This window comes from Ursus arctos, unplaced genomic scaffold (assembly GCF_023065955.2).
Source record: "Ursus arctos isolate Adak ecotype North America unplaced genomic scaffold, UrsArc2.0 scaffold_18, whole genome shotgun sequence".
In the NCBI taxonomy this organism is placed as follows: Eukaryota; Metazoa; Chordata; class Mammalia; order Carnivora; family Ursidae; genus Ursus; species Ursus arctos.
Genome location: NW_026622852.1, coordinates 20542170 through 20564704, shown reverse-complemented (window position 1 = coordinate 20564704; position 22535 = coordinate 20542170).

Sequence of the window (22535 nt, the reverse complement as noted above, 5' to 3'; positions counted from 1 at the left end):
CATTTTAAAGAGGAAGAAACTGATGCCCAGAGAGATTAATTAATGGGGTTAAGATTGAACATTAGGAGAAGAAAGGAAAAAGAGGATTTAAATTAAAAAAAAATATATATATATATTATATATATTATATAATATAATATATAAAATATATATATATATAGTAAGTTTAGAACCCTCTCCAGTCACTTGCATTTATATTTATAGACTTGTAAACCTGAAAAGCAACTGGTATTCAACCTTGCACTATTCACTACATTTTGTATTTATGTTATTTGTCTGACCAGATTCAGATTTTTTTTACAACAGACGCTGAGTTTCAAACTCTTTTGTATCTCCCAGATCAGTATACTGAGTTGCTAGAATAGAATGGTGAGTAAATTTATTTGCAGTCAGTCTTAATTGTTGCCTGAAGGGATAGTTTAGGTAGGACTTTAAAGACTGGAATGCCTGCCATTTTGAATTAGAGATGTCTAACTTCACTGTACCCTATGACATTGTACATTGTTGGTCATGAAGCATGAATTAAGGGCTAAGGTACATAATTCATTGAGCCATGTGTGAAAGACAGTGTTTTAGAGCCTTGACATGTTTCACATTTAAAATGCCAAATTGGGGGTGCCTGGGTGGCTCAGCTGATAAGCGTCTGCCTTTAGCTCAGGTCATGATCCCAGGGTCCTGGGATCGAGCCCTACATCGGGCTTCCTGCTCAGTGGGAAGCCTTCTTCTCCCCCTCACACTTCCCTTGCTTGTGTTCCCTCTCTCTGTGTCTCTGTCAAATAAATAAATAAAATCTTTAAAAAAGTAAAAATTAAAAAAATTAAATGCCAAATGGTTTAATTGTGTGTAAACTGAGCCTTAAATTAATAATACAATATGTGGAAGATAATGGATTTAATTCTGGTCTCTCCAGTGCTAAATTCCATTCTCTATAAATGTTTATTAATAATTGCATTAATTATATCTTATATTACCCTCTTCCTTATAACTCTACTTGTATTATTAGGAGAATATGTCATTACAATGCGTAAGATCTCCTTCACTGCCAGACAGAAGCCTGATGAACTCAACTTGGAATTCCTGAAGGAAGGGAAGAAACAAGAGGGACCTTCAAAAACTATTCCCCTGATTTAGAATTACTCTGAGTGGTACTGAGGCTAAACACAGAAAGAATACCAAGGGATTATTCCTGCTAATAATTGGAATAATACCTAAAACTTAACAATTGAGAAAAATGAAGAAATTATGTTTGTATTTTAAAGCAGGCATTGATTTGTTTGAGAAAATAATGATAATTTTTTTTCACGGCATGACTAAATAATATCATATGAAATATATATATTTATATATATACACATCTGCCTAAAATAATAGATGGAGCATTGACATTTTTCTTTGTATTTAGTAGATAGTGGGCCAAATTTTAGTGTGTCCTATAGAGTTACATGTAATACAATTCAAGGATAATTATGTAGTACACCCCCCATAGCTCCCTTTAATGCAAAGACATCCTGGAGTGTTTTTCCTTTCCCAATACAAAGTGTAAGCAGTGTTCAATTAGAGAGCATGCCCCAGTGAAAAGATAAAAGTTTAGATCTGAATGAATCTATTGACTCTAACATATCAGATTCCAGCTGAGAAAGAGTTATAAATTAGCCTGGGTAATAACTAAACTGGGATGTGTGGATTTTTATATTGGTGCTGCGGATTTTGTTATTGTTTCTGTTTCTGGGACTAGACCGTAGACCTTCAGTCCATCACACATAGAAGCTCAACTCTGAAAGTAGCATCTAATAAGCACCCACATTCTAATCTGTGGATTTTTTTACACTGAAAGTCGTCATGCAGCAATTTTTAAAACATTTTTGGCATTTAACAGAAAATCAAAGAAATTTCCTTAGAAGTCCAATGAAGCCTGTCTCTCGTGTGTTAAAATCTAACGTCAGGATCTTATCCTGGGTTGAGCAGAGAAGAGGGTTGTGTTTTCCCATCGAGATGAGCTGTCCACAGCTGAGAGATTATGTGGAGCAACATGACATCAGGATGGAGAAGAAAGTAGTCCTAGAAGTGAATTGGATATTTTTGATATTATTTTCTAATGATTAGTTTGGAGCTAATAAGATACAAACAACCCTAGGAGAAACAATTCATTTGTTTAAATTCATTTACAGTGAGATGTAGATGGTCCATATAAGACCTTATGTTTATTAAGACAATTTTCAGTTTAATCAACAACAAATATTTAGTGAGCACTCATTCTGTTCCAGGTACTATGCAGATACTAAAGATACTGGAACAGACGTGACACAAGTCCCTGTCCTCTAGAAGGTTACAGTTTAAGAGGAAGGAATGACAAGTAAGGAGATGAATACCTTTCCAAGTAATGGTGCCCTGACAGAGGTAAGCCCACAGTGTTAAGCAACCATAGAGCAAGGGCACATAGCCCAGACAGGACAATGAGGGGAACAGAGAAGGCTTCCTAGAGGACCTGCCTCAGGCTTATGGCCCAGTGATATTTAGAATGGGAATGTCAAGAGTACCTGAAGAAAGTGGATCTTGGAAAGAAATGGTGAAGGAAAGAGGAATGGGAGGCTGAGTATTTAAATGAAAATTTACAGAAGCCATGTGAGGTCAGGAAATAGGGGCTTGCTGAGGACATGGACCTTATCTGTCTTCTCTACCTCTGCATCTTCTGAATTTCAAAGAATAACTAGCACACAGTGGACAATGAATAAATATTTGCTCAATTAATTAAATAATGCTTGTGAGTACAGATCTAAACAGAGAAAGAGAGGAGGTTATGGGGAAGTGTAAAGAGTATTAGACAAGCAATCAAAATCCGGATCTGGTCCCAGCCCTATAATTGTTTAGCTGTCATAGAGTCTCTAGGGGCCAAATGTGTTTACCTGTACAATGAGGAGGTTAGATGACATAGTCTCTAAGATCCCTTGGTGTGTGAAGTGTATAAGTTGATTCTACTTCCGTGAAAAAAATCATGGCTATTATTATGCTTCTAGAAGATTATTTCTAAGTGACTTTACGGAATGATTTAGAGTTATTTTTTCAACAATGCAGTATTTTAATATAATGATTTAAAATTTAATAGAATAAAAAAGAAGTTGATTTGTTCTTCAAACTGCATTATAATGGACACATATTTTGATTATTCCCAAGAGACAAACATTAATTTTAATTTTTAAGAAAGCTGCTGGAATCTTTTTGAATAATAAGCAATTCATAGCAATTCATTTGTAAGATAGAATAACAAGCTCAGAGGTATTTATTACATTGTAAAACAAAAATAAGCCTAATTGGAAAGGTTGGGCAGGACACTGTGGATCCTGTCAGATGAGACATTCAGCAAATGAAGCAGCCTAACAATCCAGCGATATCTGTCCACAGTGGTAGGATGCCATTTGGCCAGAGGGTCTGCTCTTAGAAACACAGGTATATCTGGTTATTAATACTAAAGGAAAGCCCTGAAATTCATTGAGTTTTTTCTAGAATGTTAGTTTTGATGGAAGTGAATGCAGAAAAGCTAATAAATATCCTAAGGTTTGGCAATGACAAAATGAAAACTACCCTGAGTACCTTGTAGGTGCTCTTCTATGGCTCTGGATGCTACTATTGAGAAACACAGCAGCCAGATAGATGCTAGTCTGTTACTTGACCCATTGTGAAAAGTGGACCTTTCAGGCTAGGTGCTCAAAGGATTATTCGTTATCTTTAAAGTGTTATAATTTTACTAGTATATGTCTTGATGTTCTGAGTAACTTTTTTTTTCTTCATAAGGTGGTGTGTCTTTCCAATATCAATATTTAAAATTTTATCATTGTATCACTTATTTTGTTATTTTAATAAGTTTACTGAGATGCAATTTATAAACCATGAAGTTCACCAGTTTACAGTGGACAATCCAATGGCCTTAAAAATATATATATTACAGAGTTCTGTAGCTATTATCATAGTCTGATTTTGGAAAATTTCATTATCCCAAAATGAAACCTATACTCATTAGCAGTCACTCCCATTCCCCCCTCACATGTGTAACTAATCTATTCTTTGTCTTTATAGATTTGCTATTCTGGACATTTCATATAAATAGGATTATGCAATATGTGACCTTTTGTGACTGTGTGGCAAGAAGAAATTTCTGAGATCTGTCTTCTCTGGTTTCCCCTGGCCATTTCCTATCATTTCTTTCTTTGATGCCCTGCTATGATAGCTTTCCATCTGACTTCAGTCTTTACAAAGGGTTCCCACTTAGTGTACAATTATCTCTTTCTGAAACTGAATATTTGCTGTTTATTTCTGAGAATTATCAGCTCTAGATCCCTTCCACACTCTCCATGTGTCCTTGTCTATAGTCATAGAGGTTTTGTCTTAGTTGCTTTGTTAGTTTCCTAGGGCTACTATAACAGATTACCACAAAACGGATTGCTTAGAAAACAAAAATTTATTATCTAACCATTTTGGAGGCTAGAGGTCCAAAACTAAGCTGCAAACAAAGACACACTCCTTCCAACGAATCTAGGGAAAGATCCTTGCTTGCCACCTCTAGGTTCTGGTGGTTGCCAGCAATCTTTGGCATGCCTTGGCTTGTGGTTACATGATTTCAATCTCTGCCTCTGTCTTCATATGGATGTCTTCCCTCTATATGTATCTGTGTCCAAACTTCCCTCTTCTTAGTAGACATCCGAATGGGACCCACCCTAATCCAGTATGCCTTTATTTTAACTTGATTACATCTACAAAGACCCTATTTCCAAATAAGTTTATAATTACAGGTTCTGGGGGGATATGATTTTTTGGAGACACTATTAAACCTAATATAGTTACATATACCTAATATAGTTACATATGTCCCTGCTTGTATGAAATTTGAGGGTCTTACTCTCTTTCTACAAGCTCGATGTTTATAATTTATGGAGACCCCCTCTTTTTTATTAGTCATGCTACGGTTTTCGCAAGGATAAATGCTAAGATGCATAACCTAACTAGCTGCCACAAACTTACCATATTCTTTCCTCCGATTTTGACACACAAGTTGAGTGGCTCTCAGACTTCATCCATAGGGGCTTATATATCTATAGGCTTGATATCCTAATTAGGAACCCTTTCTGTACACAGTTGGCCCCCTGGAGCATTCTGCTAAAAGATAATCTTTCATACTCTGGGAACAATAAGGAAGGAAAGCTAGTTTTCTTAAATATTGTCTGCTGAATTTTAGAGCTGATGTTTCTAATGCCTCCTTAGTTATCAAGAATTAGAGCACTTGTCTTTTGCTTTGAACATTCCAAGTAGTTTTAAATTTAGACTATATTAAGATATGTCAAAAGAGCCTATAATGGAATGATATTATTATCAGAACAAATAATTCATAGGATTAGTATTCTCCCAAATTTTAGGCTCCACTTAACTTTCCAAGGAAAGGACAAGATCATATTCAAAAGGAATTTAAATGTAAGGGATTAAACATTTTCCACACATATAGCCATTGAGACTAGAGGAGCTGGAAATCCAAAATATACAGGTAAAAAGGAAACAAAGGGTGATACAGGTGCTATTGTGTGGAATGCCTTCAATGCTAACATTTTCTATATTATTGTTTGTTGTGATTATACCCTAGAGCACAAGTGAAGGAGATTTAATGGAAAAAGTTGAAAAATGTTTTTCTCTCCGTGCTTTTGGTTACCAGTTGTAAAAAAATACTATATAACACTTCCTTAGTATATGAGTTGTGTTAGTTGATCTAATTACATTCCTGATCATTAGTGGAATGCCATAATTTATTAATTTCACAAATATTTATTGAATGGGGTTCTCTTGGGTTCTAGGCACTCATCTAGATGCTGGGGAAACAGTGGTGAATAAGAGAAAACAAATGCCTGCCCTCAGGGAACTTGCATTCTAGTAGGTGAGATGCAGGTCAACAATAAATATTAAAATGTGAGGTAATGATTGATACTTTAAAAAGAAAAGCAAGATGAATAATGTCTGAAGATCTAATGTACCACATGATGACTATAGTTGATAACACTGTATTGTATCATTGAAATTTCTTGAGAATAGAACTTAGGTGGTAACATACTCATACACACACATATATATACTTAAATTTATATATTTATATAGCATAAATGTAGTGAAAGATGTGTTAATTAACTAGATTAACTGTGTGGGAGGATACATTTTACAATATATACATTATCAGATCATTATGATATACATTTTATATATCTTATAATTTTGTCAATTATGCCTCAATAGAGCTGAAAAAAAGAATTTCAAAGAAAGTGTGAAGAAAAAAAAATTAAGGACATGGAGAACAGCAGAAGATTATTTTAGCTAGGGCAGTTGTAGAAGGCTTCTCTGAAGGGATACTAATTAAACGGACTAAATAATGTGAAGAAGTAAACTATGCAAAGAATTGAGGGAAAAAAAAATTCCAGGTCCAGAGTAATATCCATTTGAATATATATGTATAATTATATGGAGATATATATATATATATATATATATCCATTTAAATATAAGAAAATATCCATTTTCAAAGGATAGTAAAAATGCAAAGGCTGCTGAAATTAATTGGTTAAAGGAGACAACAGGGTCAGATGATAGGACTTCTAAGGCCATGATAAGTTTGGATTTATTTTAAGTGTGATGGAAATCTCCTAAAATGGTTTTAAACGGGAGTATGGTATAATCTGATTCCTTCAGCTGCTAGGTAAAGGATGAAGAGGTGGCAATAGTAGAATCAAGGAGACCAGTTAGGAGGCTAACATAGGCACCTAGACAACAGAAACTACTGGTGTGGACTAGAATGTTAGGCTGCAGATAAAGAGATAGAGGAGCGGTGCCTTGGTGGCTCAGTTGGTTGAGCATCTGACTCTTGATTTCAGCTCAGGTCATGATCTCAGGGTCGTGAGATTGAATCCTGCATCAGGCTCTGTGCTCAGCCAAGAGTCAGTTTGAGATTCTCTCTCTCTCTCTCTCCCTGTACCCCTCCCCCTGCTTATGCTCTAAATAAATAAATAAATAAAATCTTTAAAAAAAATAGTGGGTATGTGGAAGAAGTGTATGGATGTCTCTAGAGGTAAGAAGAGAAAAAATAGGAATAATTATAATAAACTATATTTTATACACATATATATACATATATATGCATTATGAATTATATATTATAATTGTAATATATGTATATATAATACATTATAATGTATATCACATTTGTGTATTATGTGTGTATATAACCATATGCATGGCATTTAATGAGCTCATGTAGGAGGTAAATGTAAATAGAGTAGGAAAAATATCTGAGGAGCACTGTGACTCTCCAACAGTTAAAGTTCAAGAGCAACACAGAGAGCCAGGCAAAGAAATTGAAAATCCAGGTCATTCAGTTCAAGGGAAATAAGGAGGTTAGACAGTCCTAAAGCACAAGAGAAGAAAATGCATCAGCAAGGAGAAAATGATCATTTGAGTCAACCATTGCTGAGATGAAAACTGAGACTTGACCATTAGATTTGGCAGGATGGATGTTTTACTGGTGACTCTGTGAAGAACAGTTTCCTAGGAGGACAAAAGTCTGATCAGAGTGGGTTAAAGGCAGAATGGGAATATTCTGGGTAAGGTGACAAAGTACATTTTGATGTACTCTCTTGGTTCTTATACAATAGGAAAGTTAGATAAAACCTGAAAAGAGAAAGCAAAGGCATAGCTGGACTATAAATAGAAAGCAAAACAAAAACCCCCCATGGACTAGAAAGGAAAAGTATGGTGATTGAGGAACCAAGCCTGGAAATGTGTCCTGGAAGCTGGTAGTAGGCAGACCGTGGCTTACCTCCTATCAAGTAAAAGAGATAAAAAAACATGCCAGTGGTGATGCCTTTTAGGAAAACATGGAGTTAGGGAATTTGGGAAGAGTGTGACAGCTTGGTCACCAGACTAATTAGCTTGGGGGGGGGGGTGGATGAAGGTAGTGATAAACCTGTTAGAGAGGAAGGATTGAGAAGAGATGCATCGAGAGAGAAAAATAGACAAAATTCCTCACCTAAAAATCAAACTTGCAAATCAATATTTCATAAGAAATGAATAAATCTAAGGAAGGTAGGCAACAAAATCAATATTTAGAATATGGACTTACTTCTAATGAACTTAATTATATGGAACAATCTGACAAAGACTTCAAAATAAGTAACCCTGTGTGCTCAAAATGAAAATGCATTTTTTGCTTAAAATGTAAGAATAAAAAAATACTAAACACACAACTATAAAAGTAAAGTGAACAGAAGAATATATAAAAAGACCAATTAGAAATTTTGAAAATAGAGTCCTAATAGCTGCCAGAAAGAAAGGACAAATTACCTTCGGATCAATGGCAGTAGACTTCTGTGATTGCATGTCTCTCACCAGTAGCATTAGATGACAGGAAATGAAGGAGCAGTGTCCTCAATGCGCCCAGGGAAAGAAAAGAGCAGATAGATTTATATACCCAGCTAAACACTTTCTTGAGATTAGGCAAAAAAATGATATTTTAAGAGTTTGCCACTCAGACCTTCATTAAACACACTTTTAAAGTATCCTAGAAATATATAATTCAGCAATAGGTAGGACATAAAGAATAGCAAGTGAGATTTGTCCTCACTTACTTAGCAAAGATGAGTCAACATAGATCTCATAACAGTTTAAAGGGATAGACCCATATCTTTTCAATATGTACAGAAAAAAAAATCATTCAGCAAAAATGTAGTAAATACTCAAAACAAGTTCTTAATAGACTAGTAAAGAGAATTTCTTTACCTTATCTATAAAAACCTTACCTTATTATGATTATTAATAACATTTGAGAAATACTTTTAAAATCAGAACCCAGACAGATGCCTGCCATTTCTACTTCTGGCCAATACTCTGCTTAAGATTCTAGCAAATGGAACAAGAAATCAGAAAAGAAGCGGTAGTAAGAATTAAGAGGCTTAGGTAAAACTTTTTTTTCCTATATGATACAGTGTATATGCTGAAAATCCGAAAGACTTTACAAACTCTTAAACCTAAAAATAGAGGGGGGATAAAACATAAAAATATCGTGGGATACAAAATCAAAATATAAAGATCAATAACATTCTTGTTTGTAATTTAAATAACAACTGGAAAATGGAACTTCACCTAAACCTCACGCTTTATACAAAAATAAATTTATAAGACATAAAACCATAAGATATTACACACACACACAAAAGAAAATTCTTGGGGTCTAGGGCAAGGCAAAAAGTTCTTAGACTTGGCACCCAAAGCATATTCTATCAAACTTTGTAAATTTGACCCCATCAAAATTAAAAAGTATTGCTCTGCAAAAAGTCCCCTTGAAGAGGATGAAAAGATAAGCTACGGACTTGGCTTATAAACAGTTTTTTCTTCACAACATCTTAGGTGCAGTGAGGGTCTACAGTGCAAGTAACACTTCTTATCTGGCAGTTCTATCATTCTACAACTTCATTTATGGGGCTATAACTTTTTGTAGCATCCTGAGTTTTCATAAACATGATTCGATATGTTTGATGGTAACAACCACAGTACCTGAGAAAGGAGTAATTTCTTAAGTAGAACACAAAGTGTTCCATACATGCTTTAACGTCTCAGAAGCTATACATAGGTTAGCATTTCCAAAAAGGAGAGTCCTAACTGAATGATGACATATCAGTGACACTAGCTCTTTATTTACCTTAACCATTTATTGACAAGATGAGGGAACTAAAAGAGAAAAATAGGAGATCTTGGGACAATATTCTTTAAAAGGGCAAAGTGTTTATAGGATTCAGGGTCTAGGAAAAGTAGAAAGTGCAACACAAATCAAGCAGATGCATGTAAGCAATTCATTAGTTAGGGGTACAAATAAGTGCACACAAGCCAAACGGTTTTTGAATGTTGGAAAGGAATGGAAACTGAGCAGGGAATGAAGAAACCTGAGTTTTCTTCTTGACTTAACTGTTGGAGGCCGGATTAATTCACTTCATCTCTCAAATTCCTTTTCTTGTTTTTCAAATGAGGTGGCGGTCCTTGGGGTACTGCTGAGATCCTGTCCAAGGGTGAATTTCTCTCTGAGATCCACCTGCTGGCCATAGAGGTGAAATGACTCTCTGCCTCCTGTTACCACACTTTGGGACCCTGTTGGTTTTTCCAGCGACACTGCCAAGAGTAATATCGAGTGACACCCAAATGAGATCCCGGAATCCAATTGGCTTTGCTTTTCTCATTTCCAGAGTGCTATGTTCTAACAAATTCAAAAGTTCTTCAATTTATAAATTCCACCCCTGAAGCAAAGTGAATCAAAGTACTTGTGGCATTTGAATCTCTGTACCTTGGGAATGATTTATTGTGTTTGAATTTTCATTGTGTTTCTATTGGGGGAAATAGGCTTCTGGGTAGAGTAAACATTTCCACAGTGTGAAAATTGCTCCAAGCAGCCCTGAGCATGTGCCAAGAAATTCTAATATTGCTTGAAAATTATTATTGCTCCATTAAGGATCCCTGAATTTCTGAATATTCAATATAACCATGTGATTAATTTATACCTCCTCAACTCTAGATGACTGCTTCCCAAATGCTCTTTAATTTCAGTACATTTACAAAATAATTAAAATGCAATTTACCAGGTTTTAAGAGTGTTTGCAATAGATGTTCATAAATGTTTCAGGTAGCACTACTTTCCGGGTTTTTCCTAATAGTGTCTTCCTCCCCTCCAATCCTTTTAATTCAACACTTAACAGGTATAGCAATTCTTATAAATAAACATGTGAATTGATTGAAAGAAGTGATTAAATGGCATTCAGAGGTTAGTGCTCTAGCATTTATTTCCTAGAAAGTCTATTAAATGTTTCAATTAAAAAGAAAGGAGGGGAAGCTCACAATCTGAAATGAAGGTCTTTGAATTAGTGTTATATTAAAGAAATGGCTCCCTTAGAAGGGGTAGCGGTTATGATTAAGGTTGAGGGGGAAGAAAGAACAGAAGGATTAAGTCACACCACTTAGAATCCTTTGTCTGTAGAAAAGACCTTCCATCTGATTAAGTGAAGATGAATGAATGAAGAATCCCAGTGTTCTTATTTAATCAGCTTAATCACCTTGAAAAATTGAGGTAGTTATTCTGCCTACCGGGCATGAAGGGCCTAAGTGATATTTGCCAAGTTGTGTTAACGCCTTGATAATCAAGTTGTACCTTTTACCATAGATTCAGGCTGACAACATATGCCCCTAACCTACTTACTTTACTTTGAAATTACTCTGAATTGGCATCGTTACTGAAGCTTCAGAAAGAAAAAGGATGACCGGGGAACAGGTCTTACTGTTTTTAATGTTTTCAGGTATCTTCCAGAATATGACAGAGAAAGAGGGTATCTATGTGTCATGTTATCCAGTCCTGAGACCTAACTGAGAATTTAAACCTGAGATCTTACTGCTTGGGATGAAATGTTTAGTTTGTTTTATTTGTTTTGTTTTGTCTTATTAGAGAGAAGGGGGAGGGGTGGGGGGGAGGGAAGGAGAGAGTGTTAAGTAGGCTCCATGCCCAGCATGGAGCCCAACATGGGGCTCAGTCTCATAACCCTGAGATCATGACCTGAGCTGAAACCAAGAGTCAGACACTTACCCAACTGAGCTATCCAGGTGCCCCTTTATTTTGTTTTTTTTTTAAAGTAATCACTCTGCCCAAAATGGGGCTTGAACTCATGACCCTGAGGTCAAGAGTCACATGCTCTTCCAACTCAGCCAGCCAGGTGCCCCTGAAATATTTTTTTTTTTTTTTTAGTAACGGTAACACCAGTGGTGTCGATAACAACAAGTTAATGATGAGGGGGTCATATATTCCTCAGTGGCTTTGACTCATTGTTTTTCTTTAATTCTTACTCATTTCTATGAAGTAGATACTATTATTATACCACGTTAGGCTGAGAAGTAGCTTGCAGAATTTAAGTCTCTTCCCCAGGGTCCCCTGGTTGGGAGGAATTGGAGCCCTGAGGAATGCACACCCAGCGCCAGTGCCTCTGGAACCAGCTGTGGCTCCATTATTACCCAAGAATGGCTAGGTCAACAGGACATTGTATTCCTTCTGTGTTATCTTCAAAACCATCAACTGAAACTTAAATCTAGTTTCTATTCTCTTCTCTGTGAAGACAGTAAAGTATCACAGAGTCATTTTGAATGATCCTAATTTAGGAAGTCTTTCCCACTTTGGAGGAGATGAAGTATGAATTTTACTATACCTGAGTTTACAAAGTTGTTTTTTTCTTTTTAAGATCTTATTTATTTATGAGAGAGAGAGAGAGAGAGAGAGCAGGAGCAGGGGGAGGGGCAGAGGGAGAAGGGAACTCCCCACTGGGCATGGAGCCCTACACGGGGTCTGATTCCAGGACCCCAAGATCATGACCTGACTTGAAGTCAAGCACTTAACTGACTGAGCCACCCAGGCACCCCACAAAGTTGTTCTGTCCTTTTATAAACATCATATTTTTTTAAAAGATTTTATTTATTTATTTGACACAGAGAGAGAGTCAGCGAGAGAGGGAACACAAGCAGGGGGAGTGGGAGAGGAAGAAGCAGGCTTGGCGCGGAGCAGGGAACCCCACACGGGGCTCAATCCCAGGACTCTGAGCCAAAGGCAGACAATTAACGAATGAGCCACCCAGGCTCCCCTAAACATCATATATTTTATCAACCTCTGTTTTTTCTCAAAAATACTTTATTGGTTATTCCTTCCAAAATATTAGTACCATATGAATAAGATACACATAAAGAAGAAAAATACATTCTTTGCATATAAATTTTATAGGAAAATTTTCTGAATTGTTCACAAAACAATATTGGCAAAAGTAGGATAATGTAGCATTTTTATTTAACAATGTCTATTATAAGAAAAAAATTCTAACAAAACAGCTCATTGTAGAACTCAAGTGACAAACAGAAATAGAAATATTTACTCAAATGCTTCTTAACATTGACTAAAAAATACAAATTATTTGTAGTGACAGTGCATTTTCTATAATTGTGTTTTTGCATGCACTTAAATAGAAGGGAGATTACAGACATATCCAGAATCTAAGGATGTATGGGTGCACCCTGAAAAAATTACATGCTGTCCCATTCTTATAGGAAATGCTGTGGATTTTAAGCACTGTACTAGTATATTTTAATTTTTAAAATATTCATTTTGAGGGGCACTCAGTCAGTTGAGTGCCTGACTCTTGATTTCAGTTCGGGTCATGATCTCAGGGTCATGAGATCAAGCCCCCTGTGGGACTCCATGCCCAAAGAGGAGACTGCTTAAAAATTCTCTCCCTCTGCCCCCCCCCCCATTTTGCAGGCACAAGCTTTCTCTCTCTTTCTCTCAAAATAAATAAATGTTTAAAATATACATTCATTTTGAGACATTGTACAATTTAAGCTGCAGTTAACCCATTGTAGTTATTGCATAAACACAAATTGATTGATTGATTGATTGATTGATTGGCAGAGAAGATGGGACTACCTATATCTGCCAAGTTTTATTTGTCCATTGCAACAAATAAAGTTTGTGTATGGGGATTAAAGCTAGAATATTTCATAAGAGTTAAATATATTAATAACTATGTTTAAGAAAGTCTTCTAGTGAATTCTGTCAATAAGAATATCTCAATTTCCACAAATATGTTTAGTTTTCTCATAGTTCCAAGCCATAATAAACAGGTGAGCACTTTGAAGTTTAGGGCTGTAACTTGCCTGAGGACAAGAGTTGGCTCTCTTTCACACTGCAGGCTGAGCAAATGTCACTGCATTAATAACAGTTATAATTATGAAATATTACAATTGTGAACTGACTCTAATGCTGTTTATCTCTTTGTAAAAATATTTAGGCTTTGTTAAAATATCAGAGTAACCACAATCTAGACTATACATCTATTAGTATGCTAGGACTGTCATAACAAACTACTACAAACTGGGTGGTTCAAACAAACATCTTTCTTTCAGTTCTGGTTGCTAAAGGTCTAAGATCAAGGTGCCATCAGGGTTGGTTTCAGGTGAGGTCTATTCCTGGATTTTAGACGACAGTTTTCTCATTGTAATCTTACATGGCCTCTCCTCTCTGTTCCTGAGGACACATATCTCTGGTGTCTCTTCTTCTTCTTATAAGGGTACCAGTCCTATCAGATTAAGGCCTTCCTTTATGACCTCATGTAAACTTAATTACTTCCTTATACGCCCTGTCTGCAAATACAGTCACATTAGGGGTTAAGACTTCAATATATGGATTTCGATAGAACACAATTCAGTCCATAAGAATACATATGAAGCCATATTTGCTTTTAAGCATCCTCAGTGGTGATGATGATTGTAAATCACTGACTTGAAGAATATTCAACTAGGAAAATATTTCAGTCAACAATTCAAAAGGTGATCAATAGTCAGATCTTTAATCAAAAAGCAGCAAGCCAATAGGAGATAGAGTAGTAGGAAGAGGTTTTAAACCATCAAGATGGTAGAATGGCTGAATTCCATTATCTAAAGTGCTCTGTATAAGGGAGGGAATATAAAATCTCAGTTCCAGAGGGAGTTAACCTAATGGAAGTGTAACCAGGGGAAATTAAGGCCAACTCCATTTTTAGGATTGAGATGGAGTCTCACTCGGGGAGCAAGCAAGAACCGAAGGTAATAATAGGGCCAGAGTGAGGCTAATTTAGACCAAATTAGGTGAGTTTTATGTTGGAAGAAGTACAAGTACAATATCACAAACTCCGTGCTAGATTCTTGGCACAGAACTTCATATAATTCACACAACTGCATAAAGTTACCACTTGCATACTATGGATAATATCTGCACTCAGGTAGGGTAGGAAACTAAGCCAAAGGATGTACATGTAATAAGTCAACAAAGGTAAGAAGCAAACCTTGTTTTCTTTCTGTTAAATCTCATGATCTTTCCACACTACAAATAGGGTTTTCTATATTAAATAACAATGGGAACGACATGGAATGTCTTACAACTATGCCCCTCTGCTGAAGAAAAGTAGTCAAATAACCATTTGTGTACTAGTCAAATGAAGAAGATATAGTCTGGAATAGATTTTGGGGATTAATAAATGACCCAACTCCAGTCGTTAGATAAATATATATGCTAAAAGGCAGGAAAGTCATTACACATAAAGGCTAGACTTAAAAAGAAAACCCACTAATAAAGAAAGAGAGTGCAGTTTACCCTTGAACAAAGTGGAGATTAGGAGCACCAACCCCCCCACCATGCAGTCAAAAATTCACATGTGACTTTAACTTAATTTATTTAGAGAAAGAGTATGAGTGTGCAAGTGGGGAGGGGGGAGAGGGGCAGAGGGAGAGAATCTTAAGCAGACTCTAGGCTCCACACAGAGCCCAACTTGGGGGTTGATCTCATGGACCCTGAGATCATGACCTGAGCAGAAATCAAGAGTTGGATGCTTAACCGACTAAGCTACACTGGAGCCCCTCACATATAACTTTGACTCCCTCACAACTTAACTACTGGTAGTAACCGGTATGGTAACTACTGTCAGCCTACTGATAACAATCAATTTGTACATACTTTATATGTTATATGTATGATATACTGTATTCTTACAATAAAGTAAGTTAAAGAAAAGAAAATGTCATTAAGAAAATCATAGAGAAGAGAAAAAATGTATGTATATTCATTGGGAAAAAAATCCACATGTAAGTGGGCCCATGCAGTTCAAACCCATATTGTTCAAATGTCAGCTGTGTAAGACAGAGACAAAAGTGGAGTCGGCAAAATAAATAAAGAAGATAGGAAGGTTGAAGAGTTTCATTTCTACAGTTTTCTTTAACACTTAGCACGTGCCCAAAAGTGATATCTTGAAGTGCTGCTAGAAGTCATCTGAGTAAAAGGTCACTCAACCATTGAGCCCCATAGGATAGCATCTGCAAACAAGCACTTAAATTCTCTTTTCTAATGTTGATAATGATATATCGAAGCTATAATCTGCTGTCTTTCAAATGGATATAATGAAATTCTTGGAATTTTAATAAATGGACAAAGCAAGAGACTAAAATAGCAGAAAGGAAGATCTCTATATTGATAATTTCTTGTCAGTACTACTTAGATTCATAAATTAATGCTTTAAGAAAGCCACGTGTACTTTTGTAAATTCTAAATCATTTATAGAGATTTGCAGTGAGCCCAGGGTACCTCACACACATGTAACCTGCCCACTAAAGAAGAAACTTATTTTGAATACCTGTTATTTTTCTTTTCAAATATGACAAAATATTGGAAAAGCTGGCTTTACAATGAAGCCTTCACTGTTGTGCTAGTTTTGCTGTAAGTCACGAAATAAAATACTTAAAATTACTTAGAAAAAATAGAAACTTGCCCATGCTACAGTATTTTTAATTCTTTTTTTTCCTGTATTAGAATCTTATTATAAACATTTTTAATAATTCAGTCTGTGTAGTACATCAAAGCCTTTTGGAGTCCTTCATCTTGAATATAGCAACTGTTATCACTTAAATGTATATTCTTTCAGATGTTTTCCGAACAAATGTCAACATACATACGTATAAATGAAGACATATATGTATTGTTTAAACAAAGCTTGAATCACACTTATACATGGTCCTGAAACTTGACCTTTTCTTTACTAAGATATCTTGGCCATCTTTTGCTGTCAATATATATTGTTACGTGTCTTTATTGCAGTGGGGGAAGATAAGGAATTCAGTTTTCACATTCAAGTTTGAGATGTCTATTAGATGTCCAAGTGGGATGCTGGGTAGGATGTATAATCCTGGAGTTCAGGAGAAAGAACCATTGAATATGCTTTAGGGATGGAAAGGTTGAGTTCTTCTGCACCACTCCAGTTCCCATTGCTATGGGTGTTTCATACAGCAGACTGGGGAATATGTCCTGCCCTCTTGAAGACTTTGGCATAGATAAGGAAGACTATTTGGTAGGAAGGGATAATTCCTTATTGCAAAGAGAATTGAGGATTGTTTTTTGTTTGTTTGTTTTTTTAATAACTGCTCATTGTTTTCCAAAATGAAGTAAGATTTATTCCTGATTCCTACTGAGCTCTCCAGGATAAAAGGCCTCAATCAGCCAGAGGTATCATCCATGGGGCATCTCCTTTGGAATACCTCTTAAGCTATATGTCTTTGCTGCCTATCCAGGCCTTGATGCTCAAGTTTCTTCAACTGCTAAATGTGGAAACAAGATCCAAACTAAGTGTGTTTTTTTTAATTCCATATACTGTGGACTTTCCATTACACAGAGCTTTCTCTCTTCTTTGTAGCTCTTTTGAATTTTATAATGCTATAGAAAAATAAATAAAATTGAATCAATCAAAATCAATTGCCTAATGGCTCTAGAGAAGGCTCTAGAGAAGGTGATTTAATGAATCAGCTAGAATTGGTTATCACAGGGAGGAATACCTTTGCAACTGGTCAACATGACAATTTTTCTTATACTCTGAACTATCCATGTAACATAAATACCCAGAGAGTAATTGTGCCTGGAAATGAACCTTTTTACAGACAGTAGTGTAAGCAAAGATGTTTTTATGTATGGTGTAAATGAGTAAATCATTGTTTAAAATGAATGAAGAAGTCATCCAGAATATGTGGGATTTTGGTGGGGGCGGGAGGAGGTTCTAAAAGTCCTCAATTAAAACTGGAAGGTCATCTTCACAATTTTAGGGTGTCACTCCATTAATCATTCATTAGAACTTATTCTTACAATTGAACATGTTGGGTATAAGATAATACATCTAATAAATAAAGAAACTGAGCTTCCAAGTTAGGATTTGCCTAAAGTAGGTTTGTTAGTAAAGTGTGGAGCAGTTCAAACTGGGCCTCAATTTTCCTGAATGGAAAATGAAAAATTATAATAACTTGAGATGGAGCATTGCTGGGATAATCACATATGACTATGCCATATAGATAAAACACCCTGAAATCTGGATATTATTACTCGTATTATTATTATTAATGATGAGAGGAATTTATCCACTGGCCAGGCAACTACTGAAGTGGAGTTGTTATGCCTAGAGATATAACAGAAAATAAGGGAAATATCCTTGCATAAGAATAATTCCTTTTCAGGTAGAAGATAGAAGGAATACCATTCAGTTGGTGTTATCACTGATTTTGGATGATAGTTAGTTGCAACAAATGGCTGTTTTTTACCCCAAGAAAATCTGCCTCTTCTCTGTTACTAACCCGAAAAAATAAGATTGGAAAATATATAGATCACTAAAAAATATGTGATACATAATACAGGAGTAAGTTAAATAGAAACTGCACTGGGTCAATATATAAAGAATCTGAAAATTAAGTTAGGCTAATTTTCCCTAATAATAAGGCTCAGAATTAGAGTGTACTAATGCCCGTTATATTTTAGTTGCTCAATGTAGCAATTGTTAGCCTAAGGTCAGAAACATAAATGTTCAGTAGGGGACAAAAAGCCTTCCATTTCTACTGAATAGTCATTTATAATTTCTAATTATAACTTGACCTGTTTCTAAAAAAACATTGAAGTGGCTTCCAATTCAGTGTGTTATTGGTCATGAATTAAGATCTTAATGAAGCAGACATTCAACTTATCAAAACCTAGAAAAATCTTACAGTGTTATCAGCAATATCTAGCAACTTTGCTCATAGCTTTCTTAACTCCTGCTTGTCCTTAAACAGTGTCAATAAAGATGAAACCATGGGTGCTGAGGAACATTTTGTTTACTTTAGTCCCTTTGGCCCTCCTGAAGGTCAACTTCTGTGTCTTGAAAGTCTTCTTTGTTCTGTGAAAAATGTTTGCTATTTTCCCCCTTAGCTTATGCTTTCTGGATTGTTTTTGGTAATGTTTTTAAACATCAGATCATTTGCTCAATAAGTGTGGCCAAATTATTATAACTGCTTAATTATTTAACTAATACGGTTGTTTCTCTTGCTTCTTCCACCACTAGGCTAGTTTTTATTTGTCCATTACAGTATTCTAAGTCCCTCTTACATTGTCCCACATCTAGTTAAATAATTTGGTTTCTCATCTCCACTAACTTGAATCCTTCCTTCCACTTGTTTTGGTCTTCTAGGTGTCCTTTAATGTTCATGACATTTCCTCTGTGTGTAACGGCACCCTGCATCCTCCTCCAAGCCATCATTCAACCTCCCTATGAAGACCTTCTCACTTCACTTGAGTTTATACCACATCATTCTTCTGTCAGTTCTCAACCTCGTTTCCCAGCTAAGGTATAAGCTGACTTAGGGTACTGACAATGATGTAATTTTTTTTTTTTTTTACAGTGATGGTTTTTACTATCTGGCACATATCAGGTGCATAATAAATAAGTGAAAAAATCTATTTTATCCATTTTTGTGATGGAACTAAAAGCTTTTTTTTCTTTTTTTAGGGAAAATGTAGTGGAAAAATATAGCAGCAAAAGAACAGTGGGACTAGAAACAGATGAAAGAACACTTTTCAAACAACCACATTAGAACTGTGCCAATGTAAACATGGCCCAGTAGGGGCTTATTTTTTATCTTCCCAGTTTAGAAGCCTTCTGTGTGCACTGGTTACTTCTACACTTTTTTTGGAGTAGGCCTCTTGTGAAGCATTATGCCACACTATGTCTTATCTACCATGACAAGTTGCATTTTTCTACTTATGTTGCTATATTTTTGGACAGAGCAATATATCTAAATTAAAAATTCTAGTGGAAAGGGGAACGCTAAATAGAAATCCAACACAATATTTTAAATGGTAAAAAATACTACACAGACTAAATATATGAGTATATGGGAAAATATAGATAAGTGATGGAGGATTTTTTTTTTTTTTGGCACTATTCTGAACATTTTCTTATCGTTTTTAGGTTGTCATTAAGAAAATAAGATTTTCCTAAAAATATACCTCGAAATACAATTTTTAAAACTAGAATAAATTGCTGGACTGTATACATTGTTGACCTGTCCTTTGATGATAATTTTTTTCTGTTGTTGGGAGTCTTATTCTATTCTTTACTTTTGGAGCTTGAAATCCAGAGAGGAAGTAAAAGAAATCTGCAGTAAATTTCAAGAGAACCCCAAATTTAAATTCATACCCGGGCCACCTTTGTTTGTTCTGACTTTCCTAATGTCTTATATATTGGTTAGTATTTGTGATTTTTATTTTTTTGTGGTGTTTCTTCCTTTCTTTTATCTTTCCCATTCTACTGCATCACAGTGTTCCCAAATCTTCATCCTGCTTGTGATTACCATTTTGCCCCACACCCAGGGAAGATGTGGCAGGTGGCCCATGGGAGTGTTCTAATGGAAGAGCTTTATTAACTCTTTCTTAATCTAAATGATCTCTGGGTTCACAGCATAAGGTCTAACATTCAATTGTCTTATATAAAGGCAAATATTAACCCATTTTTTATATGGCACTTAAGTTTTACTTTCTTTATGAAAAACCGACTTTTAAGAAAATCAGATTTATTTACTGAACATTTTCTCTCATAAGCTCTGTTCCCACAAATATGACAGTAATAATAAAAGAAGCCTTTTGACTCTAAATAGACATATACTGTATTCCCATATTCCATCACCCTAGAGGTGATGCTAGGTGGACCATTATACATGACACATAAAGCTGTGTTCCAGATGGAAACACCAATAGATTTTTTAAAATCTACATGCACTGCAAAATGTTCATTTCGGGATTGCCCTCATCAATTACGGTGTCATCTTTTAAATTATGTATTTTATGGAACTCATAATTTTTTAATGTACATTTAATGTATTTTCATAATGTATTTATGAACTACTGTGTTGATTGGCTCATTTTGGAAACTTACAAAATTTATAATCAGAGCAGCTTAGAAGTGATTTTAATGGACCCACAGTAATACAGAAGGTGTTTCTTTCCATATTGGTTAACAATAACAGCCTGTTGTTTGAGTCAAATTTGTAAAAATTACACCTTAATATGCAAATCCATTTTTTCATTACTGATGTAGAGCAAAGAAAGCCAACAGGATAGCAAACACTAACATTTTGCCTTTAAGTGCTCACAGACATAAAATAAATGAGGCATAGCTATTGATTGTCTTTGGCCTACATTATCTGCACAGAAACTATTAAGGAGGCTTTTCCATCTTCCTTTCATGCCTCATTTTCTCATACTATCTAATGAAGAGCTTCACTTAAACTATAATGTGCTACTCTCCCGAAAGTACATTTTTATGGCACTAAAAAGCAATACTTGTGTATCAAGGACTGTTTTTACTGCTACATTTATTGGCTTCTTGCACTGTATAAAATTATAAAATATTCTAGAGCTGGGTGGTATTATAAGTTCTCTTAATTAATTTCTGATTTTAAAGTTTATTTTGTCAATCCAAACATGCTGCATAACAGATATCACTAGAATATTCACATAATTGTGAGAACTCTTCTAAGCCCTCAGAAAATAGAAATTTTATACTTGTCATTGCATATACCTTTAAGAATGGTTGGTTGTGGGTTTCAAGTGATAACTGTTTATAAAAGATATTTTTATTTTTGGACATAGTAAATTTAGTTAGGGTCCCTCTCAGAGACTAATGAATGAGCATTTGGATGGAAAACTTGGAATTTCATTAGGAAGATCTGGACTGGAAAGAATAGCGTGTGAGTCTTTAATTGTTGAAACCAAAGGAATGAATGAGATCATTTGGGAAGATGGTGTGGCAAGAGAGAAGTAATGAGTAGAATCCTGAAAATATTGATATTTAAGGAGTTGAGAATAAACAAGTACCTGTGAGATCACATGGAAATCTAAGGAGGAAAAAAACATGGAAAAGGAATGTAAGATGCCACAAGAATAATTTTGGGGGGGGGTGCTTCTCTCATCTATCTTCCTTCCTTCCTTCCTTCCTTCCTTCCTTCCTTCCTTCCTTCCTTCCTTCCTTCCTTCCTTTTTTCTCCCTCCTTCTCTCTCTTCCTTCTTCTCTTCCTCCCTGCCTCCCTTTCTCCCTTCCTCCCTCCCTCCTTCCTTCCTTCTTTCCTTCCTTTTTTCTCCCTCCTTCTCTCTCTTCCTTCTTCTCTTCCTCCCTGCCTCCCTTTCTCCCTTCCTCCCTCCCTCCTTCCTTCCTTCCTTCCTTCTTTCCTTCCTTCCTTCCTTCCTTTCCTCCTTCCTCTCTTTCTGTTTCTACCAATTGACCAGAAAATTTATATCTCACTTTTATTTGCATCGCTATGCTTACTCACAAGTTTGTATGTTTATTGGCAATTTGCTTTTCTTCTGTAAATTTGCCTGCATTCTAAATCCATTATATTCTAAATCTGTAGGGGAAAAGCTATAAATTTCTAATAAATAACTTTATCAAGAATCAGCTACTAAGAATATCAACTGTATGTAGGGTGTGGGTTTGTGTATCTCTTAGACTATGCCTCCTATAAACACAACATAGATAGAGAGCTGGATTTGCTTTTCTTTGCTTTTCCTCCCCCAAATTGAGTCTTTGGCTTTTAATAGGGAAACTTAACAAATCCACATTCGCATTGCAGTG